We start from the raw sequence: 22,538 nt of genomic DNA on the forward strand, positions 1-22,538 counted from the left end.
AGCATTTTCCAAAATGTAGTCCATAGAACCTCGTCTTGATGAATGCTTGCCTTGTAGAATACACCATGAAACAAGATAATGCATAGTCGGAGCAACCAGAGAAGCCCAGTGTGTACTTGTCCCTCTTGGAAACAGATGATGTGCCTAAGAGTGGTAAATATTTTGAGGAGGCCAGTGGAATGTGGGGGCTGTGACCAGCCTTGTTTCACCCCTTCACCTCAGAATAGATTTTACCTTTATAAATGACTGGAAAAAATAAATCAAGGAAAGGAACAATATTTTGTGACACATGAAAAAATACATGAAATTCAGATTTCAGTCCCACCAATAAAGTTTTATTGGGACATAGCCACACCCAATTATTCACTTACATTGGCTACTCTTGTGCTACCAGTAACAAAATGAGCAGCTGTGGTTGAAAGCACATGGACCTCAGAGCCTGGGGCACTCACTCTCTGGCTCTTTACAAAAGGCATTGAAGACTCCAGTAGTTTAAGACTTCCTAGACAGTTGTTTATATGGAAATTGTCTGGTTTTCACTGTTTGATTAAAAAAAAAAAAACTGTAAGCCTAGGATAGACCGACAAATAACTATGATATTTTTAAACAATTAAGTTCCATTTTAATTTTTATTTTGCTACCTAACAGGAAACGCTATGGTCAATTTACGAAATAACCTTAATTACACCATATTTACAGGTTATTGCACTTTACTGGGAAATCTTAAGAAAAAAAATTGAGCTAAAGTTTAACAAAATCCTTTACTGTATAATTTAAAAAAATAAAACAAGACTATACTTAAAAAAAAAAAAAGGCATTGCTACACCTGTTCTACATATGAATGTTCTCAGAGTTCCCTTAATCTGGGTCCAAGCAGAAATGGAGTGGGAATGATAAGAGAAGGCTAGCAGTCCCCAGGTAGATGGAGAAGAAAGAACTGTACATGCTCCGTGTGTGTGTGTGTGGGGGGGGGGGGTGCTCCCCTCCCCCATTGGCAGACGTGCTGTTGTTTGTTTTCTTAAGCGACAAAACATGCGCAATCCCCAGCCAGCACCCAATTGGCCATCACTGTCACCAGCTGAGTCCTCCTCCATCTTGCCCTAGGCAGGGACTCTTCACACTTTCCCTTGCTTCAGGATCTAGAACATTCCTAAACACCCCTGCCTCCTGTGAGAAGAATGACAAGACAGTGATGAAGCAGATCCGAAGATGAAGACGAAGACGGGTGAGAGTGTGGAGCAATGATGGGAGGAGACAGGAAGCAGAAAGGGAAAAGGAGCCATGGGTCAGCACCCAGCTGACAGGTGGATGGGCAGGCAAGATGAGCTGGTTCCAGGGCAGGCAGGCTGGAACAGGGTCACATGGCAGTGGTATGGCTCAGCAAGCTCCAGGATATCCACCTGGGCTCAGAAGCAGCACACTCTAAGGAAGGGAGAATGTAACATGGATATTCCAAGCCAACCCAGGTCTGCGCCTCAGCCTCCAGGAGCCTGTCACAGCACCACTCCGAGAGGGGAAGCAATAAGAAAGCTCAGGGACCTTAGCCAACATCCACTGAGACCACTGGCTTTGGAGGCAGGCAGACCTGACTTGGGTTCCAAGATGTGAACTTCCGCTTTCTCACTTGTAAAATAGAGTCCTCACAGGGCTACAGGGACACATATAACTTTGCTCTCAGAGTGATCCATGAGCCAGTGGCAACAACAATGCATAGGAGCCTGTTAGAAATGCAGAATTTCAAATCCTTCCCAAAATTACTGAATCAGAATGTGCATTTTCAGAGACTCTCAGGGTGATTCTCATGTCCATTGAATTTTGAGAAGCACCTGTGTAAAATACATGAAGGACTTGACCCTGTGTCTTTCACACAGTAAATGCTCCAAGGGAAGGGGAAAAGGACTAGAGGAGGGGCTCTGCATGATGATTTGGTCCCCAGGGAATAGTGGTCAACATCTGGAGACATCCTTAATTGTCTTAACTTGGGGGAGTTACAACATCTAGCAGAATGGCCAGGGTTACTGCTAAGTATCCTGAGTGCACAGGCTAGCCCCTCACCACGAAGAGTTACATGGCCCAAGATGTCAGTAGTGCTGAGGTTAAGAAACCTTGGGCTAGCCCAGCACGGTGGCTTACGCCTGTAATCCCAGTGGCTCAAGGCTGAGGCCAGAGGATCTAGAGTTCAAAGCCCGCCTTAGCAAAAGCAAGGTACTAAGCAACTTGGTGAGACCCTGTCTCTAAAAAAAAAAAAATACAAAATAGTGCTAGGGATGTGGCTCAGTGTTCAAGTGCCCCTGAATTCAATCCCTTGTCCCCTCCCTCCCCCCAAATAAAAGAAACCCTGGGCTAGAGGGAAGAGAAGAAAGAGGTGGCTGTAGGGGCAAGAGCTGGAAGAGAAACAGAGAAAGATAAGAAGGTGAACCTTAGTGGAGGGGGAGGTAGTGCCCAGAGCACCAGCGGCAATAAATGAGTAGGGCCTGGTCCATTGCCTCTGTCTTGAACCAAGCCTAGTCCTGAGGTTCTTCTACTCCCAGTGAAAGGATGGAACTTGGGGACTTACCTTTACAAAAATACTGGGTGAAAGAAAAGTGCACCTGAGGGTGAAGTGATCTTGACCTTCATGACAAGGCCAGGTTTAGAAAAAAAAAATCTCTTCATGATACTTAGGTGTTTTGCTCTGATACTCTAATGCCACCTCTGACCTTTATATCTCTCTGCCAAACCTGAATTTTACCTTCAGAAAATAAATCTACTTGGGCATCCCAGCCCCCTCCAAATTCCTCTGAACCTACATAGAGAGAAAGGGACTGAACCACTGTGGAGGGAAGTCCCGTCTCCAATTCTGGGTGAGACCATAGAGAACACACTCGTAAGCCTAAGTCTCCCCTCTTTCTGATTGATGGAAATGCCCTATAGGAGGGAAGTACAGAGCATAATAGTCTGAAAGCCAAAAGATAGGAGAAAGTGATATCATCATTTTTCTTCCAGTGAATTGAGTTTATTCTTCATTATAAACCGGATTTTAATCCCTCCCTTTGGCTTGGAAGCCCATGTGGCAATGAATGTGTGATGTTTGGTTAGCCCTTTTCCCTGTCTTGGTTATAGATGTTCAAGGAACAGGAATGGGGTTTGGGGGATGTCCCCAGGTGGACTCCCTGATGCTGTCACTTTGCATTGCACCTTACCCTGTGTCACTGGAGGGTACATGATTTATTCTTACAGGCATGTCAAAGGATAGGAGAAAATACAAACATAAATGATTCTCCACTGGTGCAGCCTGCTTAGACATTCAAAACCCTTCCAAGTGGGTTTTCTCATTTGCATTCTTGCCTCCTTTGTGGATTAGCAAGCTGAGGGTCAGGAAGGTCATGTGACTCTCCCTGGCTTATAGAAATGAACAACAGAACCGGGACTAGAGTGCAGGTCTTCTGACATTCAGCCCTTCTGGCTTTTTTATTATTTCCCTGAAACACACTTCAGGTCAGTCAGTTTCTCATTCTTTTCTACATTCACTTATTCATCAAGTGCACATTCTCTAAGCACTACTGAGTGTCAGAAAATGCTATCAAAAACAAAACAAAACAAAAAACCCACAACCTGAATTACTATGGTAACAGTTATATAATATTTAAAAAAGGAAAATCTATTGGGGCAGAAAATAGACTATTTCCCCAAGCCTGGGAGTCAGGGGCAGGATGAGTGGGAGGAATAGGAGTGGCCGTGAAGGAGTATGGGGTTTCTTTGGGGGTGATGAAAATGTTCAAGTATGTAAAATTAGAGTGTGGGAATGGCTGCACAACTCTCAATATACAGTAAACCATTGAATTATACACTTTAGCGGATGATCTCTGGCATGATGTCACCTCCAAGGTTGATTTTTCTAAAGGACAGTTTAAAAAGAAAGTGAGGAAGGAAGGAGGGGCTTCAGTGGGAATGAGATGAATCTCATTCTCAAGTATTAATCAGGATCAATACTCTTAATAGAGCACCCTCTTTTCCTCCTATCCAAACCCTTTCTTTGCACTTACAAGAAACTCTTTTCATTCCCGGGCAGCATTGGTTTCTCCTATGCGCCTGTGGACTGCTGCTAGTCCTTTTGGGATGACATCAATGTCATTCTTCCCTAAGCCCTGGTTGTCTTCATTACCAGGCTATGAATCACTGAGCACCAGGCCTGAGTCTTATCCATCTCAGAATTCCCCTCAGAACCTGGCAGATGGCAGGAGCTTTGCATTTAATGAATAAGTGAATTTCATATGATGGGTGTGATATCTCCTCCTCCTGCCCTGCACATAGCCCTTCTAACCCTCCTGATCTCTGATGATATCTTCTCATGCTAATGAGATCATTGAAGACTGAGGGCTCCTGAGTAGCTTTGGGGTGAGGCTGCTTGCCAGAGGAACTAACCATGTGATTGGAGGATTGGAACAATCAGCCCTGTATCCACCCCTCCATACCCCTTCTCCCAGGAAGGGGAGAGAGGCTGAAGGTTGAGTTGCTCACCAAGGACCAGTGGTTAAATTAATTACAACTGTGTCAGGAAAACTCTAAAGGACAGGGTTCAGAGAGGTTCCCAGTGGTAAACATATGGAGGGGTTGAGGGATATGGAGATTCCATGTCCCCTCCCACATGCCTTATCCTATGCCCCTCTTCCTTCTGGCTGCTACTGGTAATAACTGGTAATCCAATAGGAAAATTGTTTTCCTGAGTTCTATCACCCATTTCAGAGAAGGATGAACCAGGGGAGCCCATGGTGAGGATCTCCAATTTTTAAGTATGTAGTCAGAAGCTCATTGATTACCTAAACTGCCAATTGCTATCTCAAGTAAGGGCCGTCTTGTAGGACTAAGGCCTTAACCTATGATATGATACTAGTTCCAGATAGACAGGGTCAGAATGGAATTGAAATGTAGGACAACCAGTTAATGTCCACTGAGAATTAAAGAATTGGTTGGGGTGTGCCACCCACAACCAGCACAGGCAGCTGAACTGAAGATTGCTCGTGTGAATTTGCAGAGACACCAAATAAAACACGGGTACAATTTACCTTTACACAAGCTTCAGGGTGTCTTCTCCACTCTCGGCCTCAGGCTCCCCGAAAGGGAGAGCAAGAGAAAGTCATGAGAGGGCTGGAGAGAGAGAGAGAGAGAGAGAGAGAGAGAGATCGGAAGTGAGCTTTTATGGGTGTGTGTGTGTGGGGGGGATGTCTCTTGTTCTTAGAAAGTTCTATCCAAAAAAGGGCAGAAGGGGCAGGGCTACAAGGGACAGATGAGTGTAACTCAACCCTGAGGGCACGTTCCACAAAGAAGACCTCTTACTATCTGAGCTAGACCCCACCCAAGCCAGAGCAAATGCAATGGTTGGTCAGAATCTGAGGCATCAGGACTGGAAGAGTGTGGTCATTCATTGTGGCTTCCCACAGTGGTGGGAGGAAAAAAATCTCCACGTGTGTTGACCATAAATACTGGTGTGAGCAGAGTAGTAAAAGTACTACTACATAATTTCACTAGTCTCCAAATATTAACTGTTATTATGTGCAGGTCAACCAGCATCCCACACTATTTGTTACGAAGTCTTTCTCAGGCATTCCTCCCCTTTGCTCAGGCAAGAGCCATAGGCTGTGAGACATGGCCTGTATCCTGTGACATTAAACACCTGAACCAACCTTTCACGTGCCCTCAGTATAAGAGAAAAAAATTCAGGAAATGTCATGGCCACACATCTAGAATCCCAGGGAAACAGAATCTGTGATCAGGCCAGCGTGAGAGTCCTGGGTCTGTGAATGAGAACATCCTAGTGGTGCCAGCCGGAACTAGTCACATCCATTCTCTGTGCCACCTGCCTCATTCTGTTTATGGTGGAAAGGGGCCCCTCCATCATGTATCTTATAGAATATCCTCCAGTCTCACCCCCTTTAAAACCCTTCTCCCTCATTTAGGAGACTCTAAATGCACTACCCTGATCAAAGTATTTCTCAGCCCCCAAATCACCTTCTGCTTCTGGTAAGGAAAGTTCTCTCCTCTGGCCCATTGCTTTTTTTCTCCTTTTATAAAAGTCTCACCTAGGGCTTAGCACAGAGCCTTCTACCCACCAAGTGTCCATCAGTGTGATTATTAACAAATCAGCTCTTAATTTCAAAACCAGGTAAATGGAATATACTTAAGGAAGACAATTAAATTGCTTTTTACTGTTGTGTGATCCTCAACTGGTTATTTCTGGGTATAAATGTCCACATAATAGGATGCTATTCCACCACTACAAATTATTCATATCTATACTCAGGAGATAGAAGCTAGAGGGTTACAAGTTTCGGGCCAGTCAGCAATTTAGCAAGACCCTGTCTCAAAATTAAAAAAAAAAAATTATAAGACTGGGGATATAGCACCACAGTAAAGTGCCCCTGGGTTCAATCTCAGTGCCAAAAAAATTTTTTTTAATAAAAATTGTATAAAAGGGCTGAGGAATGTAGTTTACTGCCCTATCCAAAGTTCCTCCCATTCCTCCCATGCCCCACCCCCATTATGGATCAGCATCCTCTTATCAGAAAAAACATTCGGCCTTTGATTTTTTGGGGTGGGCTTACTTCACTTAGCAAGATACTCTCCCATTCCATCCATTTACCTGCAAATGCCATGATTTTATTCTCTTTTAATGCTGAGTAGTATTCCATTGTGTATACATGCCACAGTTTCTTTATCCATTCATCTATTGAAGGGCATCTAGTTTGGTTCCACAATTTAGCTATGTGAATTGTGCTGCTATAAACATTAATGTGGCTGTGTCACTGTAATATGCTGTTTTTAAGTCCTTTGTGTATAAACCGTGCAATAGGATAGCTGGGTCAAATGGTGGTTTCATTCCAAGTTTTCTAAGGAATCTCCATACTGCTTTCCAGATTGGTTGCACCAATTTGCCATCCCACCAGCAATGTAAGAGTGTGCATTCCCCCCCACATCCTCGCCAACACTTATTGTTGCTTGTATTCTTTTTTTTTATTATTAGTTGTTCAAGACAATACAATGATCTTGACATATCATTCATTTGATTCAAATAGGGTATGAGTTCTCATTTTTCCACGTGTACAGATTGCAGGATCACATTGGTTATACATCCATGTGTATATATATACAGCAATCCTAGTGTCTGTTGTATTCTGCTGCCCTCCCTATCCCCCCTGCTATTCTGACTGGAGTGAGATGAAATCTTAGAGTAGTTTTGGTTTGCATTTCTCTAATTGCTATAGATGTTGAACATTTTTTCATATATTTGTTGACTGATTATATCATCTTCAGTTCCTAGGCCCATTTATTCATATTGGGTTATTTATTTATTTATTTTCTTTGGTGTTAAGTTTTTTGAATTCTTTATATATCCAGGAGGTTAGTGCTGTATCTGATATGTGTGTGGTAAAAATTCGCTCCCATTCTGTAGGCTCTCTCTTCACCTCACTGATTGTTTCTTTTGCCGAGAAGAAGCTTTTCAGTTTGAATCCATCCAATTTATTCATTCTTGATTTTATTTCTTGTGCTTTAGGAGTCTTGTTAAGGAAGTCAGGGCCTAATTCAACATCATGAAGATTTGGGCCTACTTTTTCTTCTATTAGGCTCAGGGTCTCTGGTCTAATGCTTAGGTCCTTGATCCACTTTGAGTTGTATTTTGTGTATGGTGAGAGATAGGGGCTTAATTTCATTTTGCTGCATATAGATTTCCAGTTTTCCCAGCACCATTTGTTGAAGAGGCTATCTTTTCTCCAATATATGTTTTTGGAGCCTTTGTCTAGTGTAAGATAACTGTGTTTATATGGGTTTATCTGTATCCTCTTGTGAACCATTGGTCTACAACTTTATTTTGGTGCCAACACCATGCCATTTTTGTTTCTACTGCTCTGTAGTACAGTTTAAGTTCTGGTATAGTGATGCCACCTGCTTTACTCTTCTTGCTGAGGATTGCTTTGACTATTCTGGGTCTCTTATTTTTCCAGATGAATTTCATGATTGCTTTTTCTATTTCTATGAGGAATGTCAATGGGATTTTGATTTAATTGCATTATATCTATATAATGCTTTTGGTAGTATGGTCATTTTGACAATATTAATTCTGCCTATACAGGAACAATGGAGATCTTTCCATCTTCTAAGGTCTTCTTTAATTTCTTTCTTTAGCATTCTGTAGTTTTCATTGTAGAGGTCTTTCACCTCTTTCATTAAGTTGATTCCCAATTTTTTTTTTGAGGCTATTGTAAATGGGGTAGTTTTTCTAATTTCTCTTTCAGAGGATTTATCACTGATGTACAGAAATGAGTTTGATTTGTGGGTGTTGATTATATATCCTGCTACTTTGCTGAATTCTTTTATTAGTTCTAGAAGTTTTCTGGTGGAATTTTTCAAATCCTCTAAATATAGAATCAGGCCATCAGCAAATAGTGATAGTTTTAGTTCTTCTTTTCCTATCCATATTCCTTTAATTTCTTTCATCTGTCTAATTGCTCTGGCTAGTGTTTCAAGGACTATGTTAAATAGAAGTGGTAAAAGAGGGCATCCCTGTATTGTTGCAATTTTTAGAGGGAATGCTTTCAATTTTTATCCATTTAGAATGATGTTGGCCTTGGGCTTAGTATAGATAGCTTTTATGATGTTAAGATATGTTCCTAATATCCCTAGTTTTTCTAGTGTTTTGAACATGAAGGTGTGCTGTATTTCATCACATGCTTTTTCTGCATCTATCGAGATGATCATATGATTTTTATCTTTTAGTCTATTGATGTGATGAATTACATTTATTGATTTCTATATGTTGAACCAACCTTGCATTCCTGGGATGAACCACACTTGATCATGGTGCACTATCTTTTTGATATGTTTTTGTATTTGATTTACTTGAAAAATTGTGCTCTATGTGTAATATGAATTGAATTGCATTCTGCTGTCATATATAACAAATTAGAATAAATTAATAATTCTAAAAAAAATCATGAAAATGAACAGAGGATGGTTTCCCCTGTATACTATTCCTTTTCTTGAAAGTCACCATCCCTCTTTCCAGACCTGAGAGGAACACTCAAGAGAGTGAATTTAGTTGCTTTAATCCTGATTGAGTAAATTCTGATTTCCCACAATAAAATAATAATAATAATTTAGACTAGCATCGCTTGAATATCCATGCTTCCATAACCTGTGTTTTCAAAATGAGAAATGAAAAATCTCCCACTTCCATGGGCTCGTCTGCTCACATAAACATAGCAGGTTCTTGAAGATTCTCTCTCCTTAGAGTGTTTTGAGAATTTCCAAAGGGGCATTTCTCTTAAGCCCATGAACCAATCTGTGCTGTCAGGGTGGCTGAGCCAGCTATTGCAAGCTCCAGCTGCAGACCAGATGATGGTGAGGATGGGACTCTACTGAGCAGCTTCTCAGAGCCCATTTACTCCTGCCAGAGAATGTTACAAGGTCACATTCACTCCTAAAAGGGTGTTTTGGCCCAGAGTGTAACAGAGTTCAGTGAAACAGCTTTCTCAGTTCACGTTCAGATCTCCCCTTGGCAGTGGGATGCCTGTATACCCCCACCCAAGAGTGGTAGTTTTGAGGAACTTCTGATAGTGTGGGACTGGAATTCATCAACATTAGTAATGTTGGTTACTGTTACTGAGCCCATCCCACAAGGTGATGATTCCTCAAGGTGAATCATCTTTAATGAGGAGGGAGTTGCCATTAACCCTCTTGCAATCTGGTCCCCATATGGTCTCCTCTATCAGCCATGTCTGAATATCTGAACTCCAGATGTGAACAGAGTTGAAGCCTCTTCCCCAGAAAGTTCCTCAGCCCCACTGTAACTCAATGGAGGCAAATGGACACTTGTAGGGACAAGTGTCCCCTAGCTCTGTCAGCTAGGTTTCTCAGTGGGAGACGGGGGAGACTGGAAGAAGTATCTCAGCTCTAGTCCAGTAAACCAACCAGTTGCATAATGCTTTTCAAAGTACATCTCCAATTTGATATTCACCAAAACCCTGTGAGATAAATAGAGCAGATATCATTATCTCTGTTTTATGGATTAGAAAGTCAAAGCAAAGTTTAGTGACTTGCCCAAACTCATAACACAAGAAAAAAAAAAAAAACTATCTGGAATTGGTACTGGGACTCCAACTCCGAGTCTAGACATAGGGGAGGCAGAACAGTGCTCCTGAAACATGCAGACCGTGGAGTCACACTCTGTATTTGGATTCCCAGCCCTGTAACTTCTAGCTGTGTGGCCATCTGTAAGTCCCTTCATTCCCAGGCTTTGGCTTCCTTATCTATAAAGTGACAATAACAGCATCTCCCTCCTAAGTATCTGTGAGATAAACAAGAGTATACATGTGAAGCACATAGAAGAGAGCCTGGCACATTAGCAAGCATGAGAAAGGGAGAGCCAGGATTAGGACCGAACTTATCCTGTCTCCTGTCCAGTGCACATCACACTCAATGTCTTTCGCCAACAGGGAGATCAGAGGGTGAATGGCTATAAACAAACTTTTCACCCATTGCCTATATGATTTTTCAGTGGACAAATACCTGATTAAGAAAGTGTTCCCTACTGTACTCCAGATTGGAACAATAAAATATACTGTAGTTAATCCCAGTTCTTATCAGTCTGCATAGGGAGCCTGCAAAGCTGCTTTAAGATAATGATACTCTTTAGGCTGGGGATATAGCTCAGTTAGTAGAGTGCTTGCCTCGCTTGCACAAGGCCTTGGGTTCAATCCCCAGCACGACACACACACACACACACACACACAAGTCTGAGAATATGATATGAAAACTTCAGGACCAGAATTCATTGAACAAACTCTTTTTTGACTGAATGGTAATGAAAATACGTGAGAACTGAATTGTCCTAATGAGCCAAATCACTCTGTCTTAAAATCATGGCACCTTAAATAACTGTTTCATACTTTCCCCTGATATTTACTGTTTTCATTCCATCTTTATTTTTAAATAATGACTTTATAGAGATTTAATTTGTATAACCTAAATTCACCCTTTCAAAGTATACAATTCAGTGGTTTGTTTATATTCAGAGTTGTGCAACCAGCACCATATAATTTCAGAATATTTTCATCACTTGGAAAAGAAACCTCATACCATTGGCCATCTCTCCCCACTCCTCCTGCTTATTCCCTGGAAACCATTGAGTTGCTTTCTGTCCTCATGGATCTGCTATTCTGAAAGCTTCATCGTTCACCTATGGAGCTTCTTGTGATAGGTTTCTTTCTCTCAGCTTAATGTTTTTAAGGTGCATTCCATGTTAGAGCATGTTATCAGGACTTAATTATCTTTTTGTTGCTGAGTAATCTGTTGCATGCTCACATTTGGCTTATCCATCCATCAATTGAAGGATATTTGCACTCTTTCTACTTCTTAGCTGTTATGAATAATTCTGCTATGAAGATCTATGTGCAAGTTTTAGAGTGAATCTGTCTTCACTTCTCTTTCAAGATGCCTCTATGTTTAACATGTTTTATTTAAACTATGGGAAGTGCTATATATTTATTGAACAATGAGGTTGGGTTTTTTTTTGTTGTTGTTGTTTTTGTTTGGGTATCAGGTAATGAACCTAGGGGCACTTAACCTCTGAGCCACATCCCCAGCCCTTTTTATATTTTTTATTTTAAAACAGGTCTCACGAAGTTGCTGAGGCTGACTTTGAACTTGGCAATCATATTGTCAGCCTCCTGTCGGTCCGGCATGAACAATGAAAAACTGTCAATTAGCACTTGGATGGTAAAGATATTTCTATTCATTTTTATGTTTAACATTCTGTGGAACTGCCAACCTATTTCCCTAAGTCTCTTCACCATTTTAGAACCTCACCACAATGTTTAAGAGTTCCAGCTTTTCCACATCTTCACAAATACTTATATTTCCTATCTTTTTATGTTTTAGCCATCTTAATGGGTCTGTAGTGTTGTTTTAATTTGAAATTTTTTTTAATCTTCTTGGTGCTGGGGATTGAACTCAGGGCCCAGCTCATGCTAAGCATGCATTGTACCACTGAGCTGCATCCCAGGTGATTTGGATTTTCCTCAAGGACTAATGATTTTTTTCTTCTTTTCATGTGCTTAATAAATACTCATGTTGCTTTTGGTGAAATGTTTATTCAGTCTGGGTTGTCTTCTTATATTGAGTTTTTGTCATTATTGTTGATGTTGTTTTGTTTTGTGAGTCAGAATCTCTATGTTGCCCTGGGTACAAGTGATCCTCCTGCCTTACCCTCTGAGTAGCTGGGACTTTAGGTGCTTGCCACTCTGCCTGGCTTTTATGTTGAGTTTTCATAGTTGTTTATATATTCTGGATAGCAAGTTCCTTATTTGACAAAATTTGGAATATTTTCTCCCATTCTATAAGTTGTCTGTCCACTCTATTACTGGTGCCTTTGAATCATGATGAAGTTCAGTTTATGTATTTTTTATGTCACTTATGTTTTTGATTTCTTGTCTAAGAATACCTTGCCTAATTCAAGGTCATGAACATGTACCCTTCTATAAATTTTATTGTTTCAGCTCTTACACTTAGGTCATTTGATCGACTTTGGAGTTGATTTTTGTGTAAGATATGAATAGGTGTTCTGCTTCCTTCATTTGCTTATATCCAATTGTTATAGTTTAGGTGTGAGGTGTCCTCCAAAAGCTCATGTGTAAGAAAATGCAGGAAAGTTTAGAGGTGAAATAATTGGGCTATGAGAGCCTAAACCTAATCAGAACATTAATCTGATAATATGGATTAACTGGGTGGTAACTGTAGGCAGATAGGGAGTGGCTGGAGGAGGTAGGTCACTTAGAGGCATGACTTTGACGTATATATTTTGGCCCTGGTAAGCGGGACTCTCTCTGCTTCCTGATTGCCACGTCCTGAGCTGCTTCTCTCCTTCACACCCTTCCTCGAGGATATTCTGCTATCACCCCCACTGAATTGTCAGATCACTCTTACTGAAAATCAAATGTCCAAAATTTGAGGATTTATTTCTGCACTATTTCGTTGAGCTGTATATCTAGACTTATTATAGCACTACACTATCTTAATTGCTGTAGTACTGGAATTTCCTTAATGAATAATGATTTGCGCATCAGAGCCCCTGTAGTCCAGCTACTCAGAAGGTAAGGCAGGAGGATCAGTTGAGCCCAGGAGATGGAGGCCAGCAGGGCCACATAGACCCTGACTCAACAAAACAAAACAACATCAACAATAATGACAAAAACTCAGCTTTGTAGTAAATTTGAAACTGTAAAGCCTAAGCCCTCCAACTTTGTTTATCCTTTCGAATGTTATTTTGGTTAGTCTGGTCTCTTGAGTTTCCATGTGAATTTAGGATTGTGTGATGGTTAATATCATGTATCAACGTGACTGGGCCCCAGGGCACACAGAAATTAGTTTAAAATTATTCTGGGTGTGTCTGTGAGGGCATTTCTGGGTGAGATTAACATTTGAATTCATAGACTGAGTAAAGCAGATTCCCTCTTCAATGTGGGTGGGCCTCATCCAGATGTTGAAGACCTGAATAAAATAGAAAGGTTGAGCAAGAACCAGAATTTATAAGGTTGGTTTTCTTGGTTCGTAAGCTTCATACGTGGACTGGAACATACAACTGGCTTTCCTGGGTCTCTATTTTGTCCCTTCTTCGGGGACCTCCATTACATGTATACTGGATTTTTTCACTGTGTTCGCTAGGTCTTGTGCATATGACGTTTCTGTATTTTCTATTGCTTTATCTCTCCATTTTTTTTTTATTCTGGACATTTTCTTTGACTTATTTTCAAGTCTACTAACTCTTTCCTTATCTACATCTAGTCTTCTGTTAAATTTCATGGATTGAATTCTAAATGTTTGTATTGTCTTTTCAGTTCTAGAATTTCAAATAAATTGTTTCAGATAATTTCCAGTTCCCTGATGCAATAATCTTACATCTTATTTCCTTGCACACACTTATCATAGTTGAAGCCTATGTCTGATGACTCCGTTCTCTGCGGTCCTTGTATGTCTTTTCTACTGTCTATTATTTTTCTTTGGTTATTTCTTTTTTAAAAGAAATACTTATTTTTAGATGTAGTTGGACACAACACCTTTATTTTATTTATTTTTATGTGGTACTGAGGATCGAACCTAGGGCCTCACACTTGCTAGGCGAGCGCTCTACCACTGAACCACATCCCCAGCCCTTTTTGGTTATTTCTATGTGAGATCCAAACATGGTATTTGAAAAATTACAAAGATAATTTTAGGCTTAGAATATAATTTTCCTCTGGAGGTGAATTTTTATTTACTTCTGGAAGGAGGCAGATTATCTTAATACAATCAAAAGTCCTTTCTTATTATGGTTAGGCCATTTATGGATTATCATTACTCCTTGGGTGTAGAACTCGGAGATCTTGTCCTGAAGCTCGATAAGGAGGTCACTAAGGCCCTTCCTTAGCAGGCTCCAAGCACCCTTATTTGTTATCCCAACCTATAATCCTGTAGAAAGTTCTCCACAGCTTTTCAGTCTCCCAAATTTATATCAACTTTTGCAAATTAGATTATATCCCTGGGGGAAAGGCAGCCCCCCCACCAATGCTGAACTCATTTCTCTTGTTTTCTATCTCCCACATCTTGGCCCTGCAGTGAAAATATTCATTTAAAGGACAGCAGCTGTTCCCTCCTTCTTGCAGAACATTAGTACTTCCCTAATAGCTTCTGAAAAATCACTCATCTCTGCCACTGGTGGGATAGCCATGCTTGCTGTGCAGGGTGGGTGAGGATTGCATGAGGTAACTAAGGGAAAGTACTTGGTGAGTTTTCTAATAATCACGTTTCCCTCTCTCTAGTCTCTAGAAAGCTCAAAGCCACGTTGTGATCCTTGCAGCAACATATGATTCAGAACCTTATGATGTCTGTGGTGGAACAATCTTGATTCAACTCCATTGTGTGGTCTGTAATTACCTGCTTCAGGTATGTACCTTAAATCTTATTTTATTACAAGTATGCTTATTAGCCTCCATAACTTTCATAGAAAGTAGGAAATAAAGAAGCAAAGGAAATAATTTTAGCACAGTTATCTTGAACTACCATGTGTATACATATGATAGAAAACTCTGATATAGTACAGGATGGAGCCACTTTCCCCGGGCAATAGAACATCAAAATCCCTGTCTTCTCTTGCCATGCTAGTCAGCATGGCTCATCCTGGAACATTCCTTACTCATCCTTCAAGGTACAAGTCAAGAATCCCTCTTTCAGAAAGTCTCACCTGGTCTCTCCACATAAATGTCTTTCCTTAATCATATTGAGCTGTATGTTATTGGACAGTGACTTGTCCTACAAACCTCAATTTCTTTATACACCTTACCATCTACAATGTCTAGAAAGAGAAATTACTTTGAATTGAGTTATTTTAACACCTTTACTGAACTATAATTAGCATGCAATAAACTGCATGTATTTAAAGTATACAGTTTGGTAAGTTTTGACCTATACATATGCTACCTATAAAATCTTCAACACTATCAAAATAATGAACACTATCAAAATATCCACCACAGTTTATCTATTCATTTGTTGATGGACATTTAGGTTGTTTCAAATTGTTGGCTATTAAAAATAAAGGTGACATGAACCAGGCATGGTGGCACACACCTGTAATCCCAGCGGCTCTGGAGTCTGAGGCAGGAAGATCACAAGTTCAAAGCCAGCCTCAGCAGTAGTGAGGTGCTAAGCAACTCAGTGAGACCTTGTCTCTAAATAAAATACAAAGTAGAGCTGGGGATGGTGGTTGAGTGCCACTGAGTTAAACCCTCAGTACCCTCCAATAAATAAATAAACAAATTAATTAACTAATTAATTAATTAAAGCTGACATGAACATTCATGTACAAATCTTTGTCTAGACAGGTACTTTTTTCTTCAGGGATGAATATCTAGAAGTGGAATGATTGGATCATGTGGTAGATATTTCCTTAACTTTTTAAGAAACCATCTATTCTGGCTTTCCATTATGGTAACAAAATACCTAAGACAATCAACTTATACAGAGGAAAGGTTTACTTTGGCTTATACTTTTGGAGTTTCAGTCCATGATCAGGTAGGCCCATTGCTTTTGGGGCCCATGGAAGGGCAGCACATCGTGGCTGTAGCATGTAGTGGAGTGAAACCATTTACTTTATGGCCAGCACATGAAAAAGAGAGGATGAGAAGGGCTGAGGTCCCAGCATCCCCAACAGAGGCTTACCTTCCTCTAGGCCCCATATTCTAATAGCACCACGGACTAGGGAAAAAGCCTTCATCACAGGGACCATTGGGACATTTCAGATGGAATCTTAAGGTACCACCAAACTGTTTCCCAAAATGATTGTGCCATTTTACATTCCCAACAGCAGTATAAGACAGTTTCTCCACACCCTCCCGGCCGTTGATATGGTTAAGGTGAGTCTTTTTTGCAGGGTGAGGTACTGGGGAATGAACTCAAGGGCACTCCACCAATGAGCCACATCCCAGCCATATTTTGTATTTTATTTAGAAACAAGGTCTCACTGAGTTGCTTAGTGCCTCACCATTGCTGAGGCTGGCTTTGAAATCACCATCCTCCTGCCTCAGCCTCCGAAGCCGCTGGGATTACAAGCATGCTCCACCATGCCTGGCAGAGTGAGTCTTTTTAATGTTATCCATTCTAACAGAAGTGATGTGGTGTCTCATTGTAGTTTTCATCTGTAATGACAGACAATGGTAAGGATCTTCTCATGTTTTTTTTTTTTTTTTTTTTTTTTGCATCTATTTATCTTCTTTGGTGTCTGTTCAAATATTTTTGTTCTTTTTTATTGCATTGTTTTCTTATTGAGTTTTGAAGATCTTTATACTTTTTGAACATAAATCTTTTATCATATACAGGATTTACAAATATTTTCTCCCAAACCTGGATTGTCTTCTTGTTTGCTTAGGCCTTTTGAAGAGCAGAAATTTTAAACTTTGATCAAATCCAAGGTGAGCCAGCCCATCATAGGGAAAGAGGCCGGAGAAAGAAAGTTGCTCAGCCTGGCAGAGTCAGGAAGCAGGGGGGTAAGATGTACCCTTCCAGGGCTCGCCTCCCATTTATCCATTTGTTCTTTCATAGATTGTACTTTGGGTGACATACCTAAGAAATCTTTGATAAACCCCAAATCACAAAGGTTTTCAAAACTCTCAGATTTTCTTCAGTTTTTTGGTTGCAGGCAGTACATTTAATTATGGCCCATTCAGAGTTAGGTTTTAATTACGGAATAAGGTATTCCATAATTTCAAGTTCATTTTTTTTCCTCTATGAAAATACAGTTATTACAGTATTACTTCTCAGAAAGACTGTTTTACATCCACTGAATTACCTTTGTATGTTTATTGAAAATCGTTTGTCCTTATACACATGAAAGTTTTTCTGGACTTTCTGTTCTGTCCCATTATTCCGTTTGTCCATCTTTACACCAATATTATTCTGTCTTAATTGCCATATGTTTTAGTTAGCTTTTTTGACACTGTGACAAAAACACCCAACAATAACAGCTCTAAAAAAGTTCATTTAGGGCTCATGGTGTCAAAGATCTCAGTTCATGGATGGCCAACTTCACGGTTACTGGCATATAGAAATACAATTAATTGATTTTTTTTTTTTTTTGGATGTTGATCTACTACTCTACCATCTCACTAAGCCTTCTTATTAGTTTTAGTAGCTTTGTATAGATTACCTCAGATATTTTTACCTTGACAGGTATGTCATCTATGAGTAGACATTCTTCATTTATACTCTGGATGACTTATTTCTTCTTGAATAGAATTGAGATTTTGTGGTCCTGGAAGTATAGATACCTGATTTTTAATGCAATTCTGCCATAACTCATGGGCAGCCTTTGGCAAATTATCCAGGGTAACTGATTAAGGGGCATCCAGGATAACTGATTAAGGATACATATGTCCCTCTCTGAACCCTGATTACCCTCGGAAGTGATCTCCATGTTCTCTGTACCAGTTTGCCCCTTTCCACTTCTAACATTCAATCAGACTAAGAAGGCACTCTGAAAGGCGTCAGTGCCCAAGCAAGCCACGGCCTCCAGGCTCTGACTCCTACCCTCTTCCTGCTAAGCAGTTGACTCACTGAGCTCATGACCGTTGGGCTGAGTGTCATTTCTCCTCTCTCCTCAACCTTCCAGTAAAATAGAGGAGTGGCTACATTCCGTCATTCTTCCACCATTTGTTGTACCGCCTCCTGTGAGAAAGGCCCAGTCTGCAAAGATGGGTGGGCATAGGCTTGAAGCTTTTGATTCACAACAAAACTAGCTAAAAGCCATTTACAAATAAAAAGCAATTTATTTTTTTTTTCTTTGAGATACTTTCCATTCTCTTGCTTCCGAATTCAGTCCTTTTCAATAGTGTAGTGTTATACTCCTCTTTCATGGGCTGTGGTGGGGCAGATTAAAAAGCTCAGGGGAAAAAATACTATCCTCTGGGAACTGAAGAACCCAGCAGGAGATGGCTTATTTGCTCTCCATCCACATGGAGAGGAACAGTCAGGCAAATGACAATGAATTATGTTGGAAAAGTCCAGAATCCTTGAAAATAGGAAATTCAGACAACCCCAGGTGATGGTAGAAATGAGAAGTAGAAAGGACTTCTATTCTTTGGAGTGATCACCACCTGGACCTCACTTTTTCTGAGATGGAGCTCACCTCCCATCCAAAGGAAAGCTCATCCAGCCTCCTTGGCATCCAGAGCACAGGGCAGCACCTCAGCCTGCCAATCAGATGCCCTCACTTCAACCCTTGAACCCAAAGCTGGCGGTATAGGAACCATACAGGCTCCTTTTTTGGCAAGTGGTAGCAGCTATTTCTGGTGCCCTGAAACCTTGGGAGAATCCACTATCAGGAATTGTCTGGTTTCTAAAATCCAGAATCATCTATTCTGATCCTTTTGTTTTACAAATGCAGTGTGGAAATAATGAAGAACCATCAAATGAACACCGGCAAAGGCTATTCACTCAGAACTTGCTTTAGAACGGGAGTCAGCCCTGCTTCACCTGCATTTTAACAGAGATGGTAAAGCAGGCGGAGGAGAGAGAGGGTTGTAGTGGAAAAGGGGAAGGTTTTAGGTGTGCCCTGACAGGAGGCTGTTGACATGGGGAAGCCATAGGTAGGCGAACTACAAGTGGGGCATCCAGGGTAACTGATTAAGGATACATATTTGACTTTTTCTAGTTGGTCTTACATTGGAGGCAGAGACAAAAATTAGGGCAGTTGTCAGTTACTAATCAAGTCATGACCATTGGGGACCAGTTGCAACAGGGTCATTACTTCCTGGGTTTATGAATAGAAGAATGGTCTAACTTTCTACAAACATGACTTAAAAGACTGTAGTGGCCTGGCTTCCTGGACTCTTTATTGTAAATATTGGGCTTGTTTCCTGGGCTGGTGCTGCAAATTGTGGGTCAGAGTTCTATTTTACATAGAATCTGACCACTGTCTATGTGTATATTCCATCGGGTCAGCAGAAATTGAGGCCCACAGAGGAAGAGTACAGCTAATTGTAGCAAGTGCTGATTGGCCCGTCTGAGGGTGACCATGTTTCTCCTGTCATTACCAAAGAAGCTGACGTTCTGTTTGTTGGGGGAGACAAGTTAGATTCACGGAGAGACAAAATTCAACATGGATGTCATAGAGAGAGGTTGCACTGGGAGGTTAATGGCTTATTCTGCAGCTTGGCAAGAAGGCTTGTCACTTCCCTGATGCAGCCAGAACCATGGGTGGTCAGGCACGTTCTCTGTACTGGGCCTGCTGTCCTTACAGGAAAGTGCAGAGAGAAAAAGCATGGTTCTCCAGCCTGCCTACCTGCATTCCTCTTTAACATCCACCATCCGTAGCTGTGTGAACTTGGATTAGATTCTCTACCTCCTTGTTCTTCAGTTTCCTCAGGTGTGAAATGGAAATAATCCCTATCTTATGCTCGTGTGCAAACTAGATGAGCAGACCTGAGCAACACACGTAAACACTTCGGCAAATGAACTATTACAATCCCATTGAGTCCTAGAATCAAGTCGGTGAGGTAAGTCATATAATCCCCACTTTGTAGATAAAGAAACTAAGGATGGTGATGTCACTTGTCTAAAATGGTGAAGGTCAAAGTCAGAATTTTCACTCGTGTTTCTAGGAAGATAAAGGTCATTATTTTTGTCTACCATGCTTCTGAACCCAAAATACCATTTGTGGGAAAGAGAACAGTGGGGTAGAAACTATGTAGGACTGTAGTCTCAGGAGTCCCACATTCAAGTCTTGGTTCTCTATTAGCTATAAAGTATTGCACAAATTACCTACCATCTCTGGGTATATTATCACTTTTAAACTGATGATAATACTACCTGCTTCACAGGGCTGTTTTACAGATTAAATACCATAATGTATATGAAGTTCCGATATAGTGCTCAGCACATGAGAAATACTTAAGAAATGACAACTATTTTTTCTACAGTCCCCCTTGTCTTCAGGAGGTATATTCTGAGTACCCCAGGGGATGACTGAAACCAAGGATTGTATTGAACTCTCTATATAGTTATTCCTCAGTGTCTGTAAGGAATTGGTTTCAGGCCCCCTTTCCTCCCCCCAGGATACCAAAGTCCAAGGGTACTCAAGTCCCTTATGTAAATGGTGCAGTATTTGCCCATAACCTGTACACATCCTCCCATACACTTTAAATCATCTTTTAGATTACTTATAATACTTAATACAATGCAAATATTATAGGAATATCTAATACTGTATTTTTAGGGAATAACAACAAGAAAAATGTCTGTACATATTCAGTACAGACACAACCTTTTTTTAATCCACAGATGCAGAATCATCAGATTCAGAGGACTGTGTGTGTGCTATTCTTCTCCTGTACATATATTCCTATGATGAAGTTTAATGTATAAATTAGACACCACAATAGCTAAATGAAATAGAACAATTTTAACAATATACTGTAATAAAAGTTATTTAAATCTTATAAATTGTTTACTTCTGGAATCTTCCATGTAATGTTTTCAGATGATGGTTGACAGTGGGTAACTGAAATTGCAGAAAGTGAAGCTGAGGGTTAGGGGAGACTGTTGTATGTGATTGAAAGGGACTGTCAAAAACCATTCTGCAGAGTCTGCCCCTCGACAGCCCTGCTTTCATGAAGTTTTCCCTAACCCCAAACTGGATTTGACCTCTCCATTGTTGAATTTCCCATTATCAGTGCTGGGTAAGGCAAGCAGAGGAGAGACAAGGAGGAGCAGATGGGTCCTGCCAGTGGAGGAATAGACAGGCAAAGAGGTGATCGGTCAATGGCAACATGGTAACACAGAGCCCCCCCAAACTAACACATCCCATGACCCAGACCTCCAGAAGAGTCCAAAACACTTTCTTAAAAAAAAAAAAAAAGTGGAGAAGGCTTTGTCCTCGGCTCTACAGGTGAACCTCAGACAACCCCATCTGGAAGACCAGATCCTCAGCAGGTAAAAGCACCCTCCCCTTTGCCATCCTTCGAAGGCAATGATTCTCATTTTAGCACTGAAGTCCACATAGCTGGCTTCTCAACTCTCTTCCTGAAGATTCAAAGCTAAGTTAAGCCAAGTTTGTTTGTCAGACAGAACTAGGAGACATGCAACGGAAAAATCTGGTAGAAGAGGGATTAAAAAGGATAAAAATCTCAGAAAATAGGTGACAGTAAGGGGATACGAATAATATAAAAGTAGAAAACAGAAAAGACCCTCTTTTGCATCACCTGAGAAGGGGTTTCTGATTTCCAGAGGAAGAAGCTAAATTTCAAGAAGGGTAAGTTCTGTACCCAAAATCACTCTGGGAATGAGAATTGAGTTATGATTTGAACACATCAAATAAGATCTGGGGAGAAAAAAATACTTAAAGGTGATTGTCCATGGATTGTGGGATTATGGATGATTTCAATTTTCTATATATTTCTCTGTATTTTCCAAATTTTCTGTACTGAGCAGTTGTTACTTGTATACTGACAAAAAAAGTATATCAGGTTTAATATTTGAAGTTACTAGAAGTTCATAATATTTTATGTTCAAGTTATTAAATACTAATTAAAGTCATTGTTTAACCTTAATAATACTTAAGGTTATTATTATATTATAATAATATAACATTTACTTAATATACTTAAGGTTATCTTATTACTTAACTTTAATCATATTTAAGGTTTATAGCATTTCAAAGGTATATCAGGGTCCAGGCTAAGGACAGAGAGCGGAAATTAGAGGCAACCAAAGTGCTAGCTGAAGAAGCTGGGGAATCAGCCTGAGTCTGTTGTTTCTGAATTTGGAAAAACTAAGCTAAGAAGCTGGGGTATAATTCAGAGTAAGGGGCGAAGAGCAAGGAAGGAACCAGACTCTGGGAGTCCAGGGAAGCTCAAACTGAAGAGGGTTTGGAAAGAGAACATTTTGGCTTAACAAACACAGAGACAAATACTTGACTCAGCAACAACCAGAACCCGGAACAAGACAGAATCCAAAATGGGAAGGCCGCCCAGAGGGCA

The 22,538-nt window shown here is 40.5% G+C and overlaps 1 long non-coding RNA gene across 1 annotated transcript; it reads left to right on the forward strand.

Moving 5' to 3' along the window:
* Window positions 1–1,040: 1,040 nt before the first annotated feature.
* LOC114092111 (uncharacterized) lies at window positions 1,041–20,952 on the forward strand. Its single transcript, XR_003582630.2, has 7 exons — window positions 1,041–1,225; window positions 11,648–11,751; window positions 14,829–14,952; window positions 16,373–16,421; window positions 16,516–16,640; window positions 19,919–20,057; window positions 20,842–20,952. It is a non-coding gene; the product is annotated as an uncharacterized lncRNA (long non-coding RNA).
* The last annotated feature ends 1,586 nt before the right edge of the window (window positions 20,953–22,538 follow it).

Source organism: Marmota flaviventris, chromosome 12, assembly GCF_047511675.1.
Source record: "Marmota flaviventris isolate mMarFla1 chromosome 12, mMarFla1.hap1, whole genome shotgun sequence".
NCBI lineage: Eukaryota > Metazoa > Chordata > Mammalia > Rodentia > Sciuridae > Marmota > Marmota flaviventris.